The 5,986-nt window shown below is 61.4% G+C and overlaps 8 non-coding genes across 8 annotated transcripts; all 8 read left to right on the plus strand.

The window, feature by feature from the left end:
* The first annotated feature begins 148 nt into the window (after window positions 1–148).
* Window positions 149–228, plus strand: PHYSODRAFT_t148. The gene has a single exon. It is a non-coding gene; the product is annotated as a tRNA-Leu (tRNA).
* A 667-nt stretch (window positions 229–895) lies between these two features.
* Window positions 896–975, plus strand: PHYSODRAFT_t149. Its single transcript has one exon. It is a non-coding gene; the product is annotated as a tRNA-Leu (tRNA).
* Window positions 976–1,640: 665 nt separating this feature from the next.
* Window positions 1,641–1,720, plus strand: PHYSODRAFT_t150. The gene has a single exon. It is a non-coding gene; the product is annotated as a tRNA-Leu (tRNA).
* Window positions 1,721–2,396: 676 nt separating this feature from the next.
* On the plus strand, window positions 2,397–2,476 carry PHYSODRAFT_t151. Its single transcript has one exon. It is a non-coding gene; the product is annotated as a tRNA-Leu (tRNA).
* Window positions 2,477–3,152: 676 nt separating this feature from the next.
* Window positions 3,153–3,232, plus strand: PHYSODRAFT_t152. The gene has a single exon. It is a non-coding gene; the product is annotated as a tRNA-Leu (tRNA).
* Window positions 3,233–3,908: 676 nt separating this feature from the next.
* On the plus strand, window positions 3,909–3,988 carry PHYSODRAFT_t153. Its single transcript has one exon. It is a non-coding gene; the product is annotated as a tRNA-Leu (tRNA).
* A 667-nt stretch (window positions 3,989–4,655) lies between these two features.
* PHYSODRAFT_t154 lies at window positions 4,656–4,735 on the plus strand. The gene has a single exon. It is a non-coding gene; the product is annotated as a tRNA-Leu (tRNA).
* Window positions 4,736–5,411: 676 nt separating this feature from the next.
* Window positions 5,412–5,491, plus strand: PHYSODRAFT_t155. Its single transcript has one exon. It is a non-coding gene; the product is annotated as a tRNA-Leu (tRNA).
* Window positions 5,492–5,986: the final 495 nt, after the last annotated feature.

Here is a 5,986-nt window from a genome sequence, read left to right on the forward strand (position 1 = left end):
TGAGGGCGATGCGTATGGCGTTCGGTAGCGGCAAGAGGCGTGGAGGCGTGCATGCGGGCGTGGTGTGTGTGGTTTGCGTGGTTGTTTAGTTGTAGGTTGTGGCGCAATGGCGTTTTTGTTGGCGTGAGGGTTGTGGTTTGCGTATGGTGGTCAATTGGCCGAGCGGTCTAAGGCGCCAGTTTAAGGCACTGGTCCGAAAGGGCGTGGGTTCGAATCCCACATTGGCCAACTTCTTGCTCTTTTGCACCGCTTCAGCCGCCATCGCACGCCCCAGCAGCCTTTCCGCCTCCCTGCCACGCCTACGCGCCCCGTCAGAGCGCCCTGCAGCCGCTGCCACTCACTCCGCGCGGGTTCAAGTCCACCATGGACTCGACTTCTGGCCCACGCAAAGCGTCAACCTTTGTCAATTAGCGTCTGCTCGCCATCAACACTGGCTAGCGTCGACGCGCCATCGTGAGCCGTGTGAGCCGTGTGAGTCGCCTCTGCAGCGCACGTGGGCATGCAGAAGAGTTGTTGGGGTCACAGGTGTTGTGTCGGAGCCGAGCTCAGATCTGCCGGCCGACAGAGTCCGGTGTGGCCCGACACATTATGAGATGGAGAGCGGCGTGGGGCAATCGAGTAGGCCCTGATGCAAGCGGTAGTACGTCCGAAGGCCGGCAGCGTGTCTAATCGCATGCCAAGGCAGCAGAGAGTGCTGCGGCGTGGCCGGCACGAAGTGGTCGATAAGTGGCGTTGTCGGTGTTGGATGAGGGCGATGGGTATGGCGTTCGGTAGCGGCAAGAGGCGTGGAGGCGTGCATGCGGGCGTGGTGTGTGTGGTTTGCGTGGTTGTTTAGTTGTAGGTTGTGGCGCAATGGCGTTTTTTGTTGGCGTGAGGGTTGTGGTTTGCGTATGGTGGTCAATTGGCCGAGCGGTCTAAGGCGCCAGTTTAAGGCACTGGTCCGAAAGGGCGTGGGTTCGAATCCCACATTGGCCAACTTCTTGCTCTTTGCACCGCTTCAGCCGCCATCGCACGCCCCAGCAGCCTTTCCGCCTCCCTGCCACGCCTACGCGCCCCGTCAGAGCGCCCTGCAGCCGCTGCCACTCACTCCGCGCGGGTTCAAGTCCACCATGGACTCGACTTCTGGCCCACGCAAAGCGTCAACCTTTGTCAATTAGCGTCTGCTCGCCATCAACACTGGCTAGCGTCGACGCGCCATCGTGAGCCGTGTGAGCCGTGTGAGTCGCCTCTGCAGCGCACGTGGGCATGCAGAAGAGTTGTTGGGGTCACAGGTGTTGTGTCGGAGCCGAGCTCAGATCTGCCGGCCGACAGAGTCCGGTGTGGCCCGACACATTATGAGATGGAGAGCGGCGTGGGGCAATCGAGTAGGCCCTGATGCAAGCGGTAGTACGTCCGAAGGCCGGCAGCGTGTCTAATCGCATGCCAAGGCAGCAGAGAGTGCTGCGGCGTGGCCGGCACGAAGTGGTCGATAAGTGGCGTTGTCGGTGTTGGATGAGGGCGATGCGTATGGCGTTCGGTAGCGGCAAGAGGCGTGGAGGCGTCCATGCGGGCGTGGTGTGTGTGGTTTGCGTGGTTGTTTAGTTGTAGGTTGTGGCGCAATGGCGTTTTTGTTGGCGTGAGGGTTGTGGTTTGCGTATGGTGGTCAATTGGCCGAGCGGTCTAAGGCGCCAGTTTAAGGCACTGGTCCGAAAGGGCGTGGGTTCGAATCCCACATTGGCCAACTTCTTGCTCTTTTGCACCGCTTCAGCCGCCATCGCACGCCCCAGCAGCCTTTCCGCCTCCCTGCCACGCCTACGCGCCCCGTCAGAGCGCCCTGCAGCCGCTGCCACTCACTCCGCGCGGGTTCAAGTCCACCATGGACTCGACTTCTGGCCCACGCAAAGCGTCAACCTTTGTCAATTAGCGTCTGCTCGCCATCAACACTGGCTAGCGTCGACGCGCCATCGTGAGCCGTGTGAGCCGTGTGAGCCGTGTGAGTCGCCTCTGCAGCGCACGTGGGCATGCAGAAGAGTTGTTGGGGTCACAGGTGTTGTGTCGGAGCCGAGCTCAGATCTGCCGGCCGACAGAGTCCGGTGTGGCCCGACACATTATGAGATGGAGAGCGGCGTGGGGCAATCGAGTAGGCCCTGATGCAAGCGGTAGTACGTCCGAAGGCCGGCAGCGTGTCTAATCGCATGCCAAGGCAGCAGAGAGTGCTGCGGCGTGGCCGGCACGAAGTGGTCGATAAGTGGCGTTGTCGGTGTTGGATGAGGGCGATGCGTATGGCGTTCGGTAGCGGCAAGAGGCGTGGAGGCGTGCATGCGGGCGTGGTGTGTGTGGTTTGCGTGGTTGTTTAGTTGTAGGTTGTGGCGCAATGGCGTTTTTTGTTGGCGTGAGGGTTGTGGTTTGCGTATGGTGGTCAATTGGCCGAGCGGTCTAAGGCGCCAGTTTAAGGCACTGGTCCGAAAGGGCGTGGGTTCGAATCCCACATTGGCCAACTTCTTGCTCTTTTGCACCGCTTCAGCCGCCATCGCACGCCCCAGCAGCCTTTCCGCCTCCCTGCCACGCCTACGCGCCCCGTCAGAGCGCCCTGCAGCCGCTGCCACTCACTCCGCGCGGGTTCAAGTCCACCATGGACTCGACTTCTGGCCCACGCAAAGCGTCAACCTTTGTCAATTAGCGTCTGCTCGCCATCAACACTGGCTAGCGTCGACGCGCCATCGTGAGCCGTGTGAGCCGTGTGAGCCGTGTGAGCCGCCTCTGCAGCGCACGTGGGCATGCAGAAGAGTTGTTGGGGTCACAGGTGTTGTGTCGGAGCCGAGCTCAGATCTGCCGGCCGACAGAGTCCGGTGTGGCCCGACACATTATGAGATGGAGAGCGGCGTGGGGCAATCGTGTGGGCCCTGGTGCAAGCGGTAGTACGTCCGAAGGCCGGCAGCGTGTCTAATCGCATGCCAAGGCAGCAGAGAGTGCTGCGGCGTGGCCGGCACGAAGTGGTCGATAAGTGGCGTTGTCGGTGTTGGATGAGGGCGATGCGTATGGCGTTCGGTAGCGGCAAGAGGCGTGGAGGCGTGCATGCGGGCGTGGTGTGTGTGGTTTGCGTGGTTGTTTAGTTGTAGGTTGTGGCGCAATGGCGTTTTTTGTTGGCGTAAGGGTTGTGGTTTGCGTATGGTGGTCAATTGGCCGAGCGGTCTAAGGCGCCAGTTTAAGGCACTGGTCCGAAAGGGCGTGGGTTCGAATCCCACATTGGCCAACTTCTTGCTCTTTTGCACCGCTTCAGCCGCCATCGCACGCCCCAGCAGCCTTTCCGCCTCCCTGCCACGCCTACGCGCCCCGTCAGAGCGCCCTGCAGCCGCTGCCACTCACTCCGCGCGGGTTCAAGTCCACCATGGACTCGACTTCTGGCCCACGCAAAGCGTCAACCTTTGTCAATTAGCGTCTGCTCGCCATCAACACTGGCTAGCGTCGACGCGCCATCGTGAGCCGTGTGAGCCGTGTGAGCCGTGTGAGTCGCCTCTGCAGCGCACGTGGGCATGCAGAAGAGTTGTTGGGGTCACAGGTGTTGTGTCGGAGCCGAGCTCAGATCTGCCGGCCGACAGAGTCCGGTGTGGCCCGACACATTATGAGATGGAGAGCGGCGTGGGGCAATCGTGTGGGCCCTGGTGCAAGCGGTAGTACGTCCGAAGGCCGGCAGCGTGTCTAATCGCATGCCAAGGCAGCAGAGAGTGCTGCGGCGTGGCCGGCACGAAGTGGTCGATAAGTGGCGTTGTCGGTGTTGGATGAGGGCGATGCGTATGGCGTTCGGTAGCGGCAAGAGGCGTGGAGGCGTGCATGCGGGCGTGGTGTGTGTGGTTTGCGTGGTTGTTTAGTTGTAGGTTGTGGCGCAATGGCGTTTTTTGTTGGCGTAAGGGTTGTGGTTTGCGTATGGTGGTCAATTGGCCGAGCGGTCTAAGGCGCCAGTTTAAGGCACTGGTCCGAAAGGGCGTGGGTTCGAATCCCACATTGGCCAACTTCTTGCTCTTTTGCACCGCTTCAGCCGCCATCGCACGCCCCAGCAGCCTTTCCGCCTCCCTGCCACGCCTACGCGCCCCGTCAGAGCGCCCTGCAGCCGCTGCCACTCACTCCGCGCGGGTTCAAGTCCACCATGGACTCGACTTCTGGCCCACGCAAAGCGTCAACCTTTGTCAATTAGCGTCTGCTCGTCATCAACACTGGCTAGCGTCGACGCGCCATCGTGAGCCGTGTGAGCCGTGTGAGCCGCCTCTGCAGCGCACGTGGGCATGCAGAAGAGTTGTTGGGGTCACAGGTGTTGTGTCGGAGCCGAGCTCAGATCTGCCGGCCGACAGAGTCCGGTGTGGCCCGACACATTATGAGATGGAGAGCGGCGTGGGGCAATCGAGTAGGCCCTGATGCAAGCGGTAGTACGTCCGAAGGCCGGCAGCGTGTCTAATCGCATGCCAAGGCAGCAGAGAGTGCTGCGGCGTGGCCGGCACGAAGTGGTCGATAAGTGGCGTTGTCGGTGTTGGATGAGGGCGATGCGTATGGCGTTCGGTAGCGGCAAGAGGCGTGGAGGCGTGCATGCGGGCGTGGTGTGTGTGGTTTGCGTGGTTGTTTAGTTGTAGGTTGTGGCGCAATGGCGTTTTTTGTTGGCGTGAGGGTTGTGGTTTGCGTATGGTGGTCAATTGGCCGAGCGGTCTAAGGCGCCAGTTTAAGGCACTGGTCCGAAAGGGCGTGGGTTCGAATCCCACATTGGCCAACTTCTTGCTCTTTTGCACCGCTTCAGCCGCCATCGCACGCCCCAGCAGCCTTTCCGCCTCCCTGCCACGCCTACGCGCCCCGTCAGAGCGCCCTGCAGCCGCTGCCACTCACTCCGCGCGGGTTCAAGTCCACCATGGACTCGACTTCTGGCCCACGCAAAGCGTCAACCTTTGTCAATTAGCGTCTGCTCGCCATCAACACTGGCTAGCGTCGACGCGCCATCGTGAGCCGTGTGAGCCGTGTGAGCCGTGTGAGTCGCCTCTGCAGCGCACGTGGGCATGCAGAAGAGTTGTTGGGGTCACAGGTGTTGTGTCGGAGCCGAGCTCAGATCTGCCGGCCGACAGAGTCCGGTGTGGCCCGACACATTATGAGATGGAGAGCGGCGTGGGGCAATCGAGTAGGCCCTGATGCAAGCGGTAGTACGTCCGAAGGCCGGCAGCGTGTCTAATCGCATGCCAAGGCAGCAGAGAGTGCTGCGGCGTGGCCGGCACGAAGTGGTCGATAAGTGGCGTTGTCGGTGTTGGATGAGGGCGATGCGTATGGCGTTCGGTAGCGGCAAGAGGCGTGGAGGCGTGCATGCGGGCGTGGTGTGTGTGGTTTGCGTGGTTGTTTAGTTGTAGGTTGTGGCGCAATGGCGTTTTTTGTTGGCGTGAGGGTTGTGGTTTGCGTATGGTGGTCAATTGGCCGAGCGGTCTAAGGCGCCAGTTTAAGGCACTGGTCCGAAAGGGCGTGGGTTCGAATCCCACATTGGCCAACTTCTTGCTCTTTTGCACCGCTTCAGCCGCCATCGCACGCCCCAGCAGCCTTTCCGCCTCCCTGCCACGCCTACGCGCCCCGTCAGAGCGCCCTGCAGCCGCTGCCACTCACTCCGCGCGGGTTCAAGTCCACCATGGACTCGACTTCTGGCCCACGCAAAGCGTCAACCTTTGTCAATTAGCGTCTGCTCGCCATCAACACTGGCTAGCGTCGACGCGCCATCGTGAGCCGTGTGAGCCGTGTGAGCCGCCTCTGCAGCGCACGTGGGCATGCAGAAGAGTTGTTGGGGTCACAGGTGTTGTGTCGGAGCCGAGCTCAGATCTGCCGGCCGACAGAGTCCGGTGTGGCCCGACACATTATGAGATGGAGAGCGGCGTGGGGCAATCGTGTGGGCCCTGGTGCAAGCGGTAGTACGTCCGAAGGCCGGCAGCGTGTCTAATCGCATGCCAAGGCAGCAGAGAGTGCTGCGGCGTGGCCGGCACGAGGGGATCCT

The sequence above is a fragment of the Phytophthora sojae genome, assembly GCF_000149755.1.
Source record: "Phytophthora sojae unplaced genomic scaffold PHYSOscaffold_1, whole genome shotgun sequence".
Lineage (NCBI taxonomy): Eukaryota > Oomycota > Peronosporomycetes > Peronosporales > Peronosporaceae > Phytophthora > Phytophthora sojae.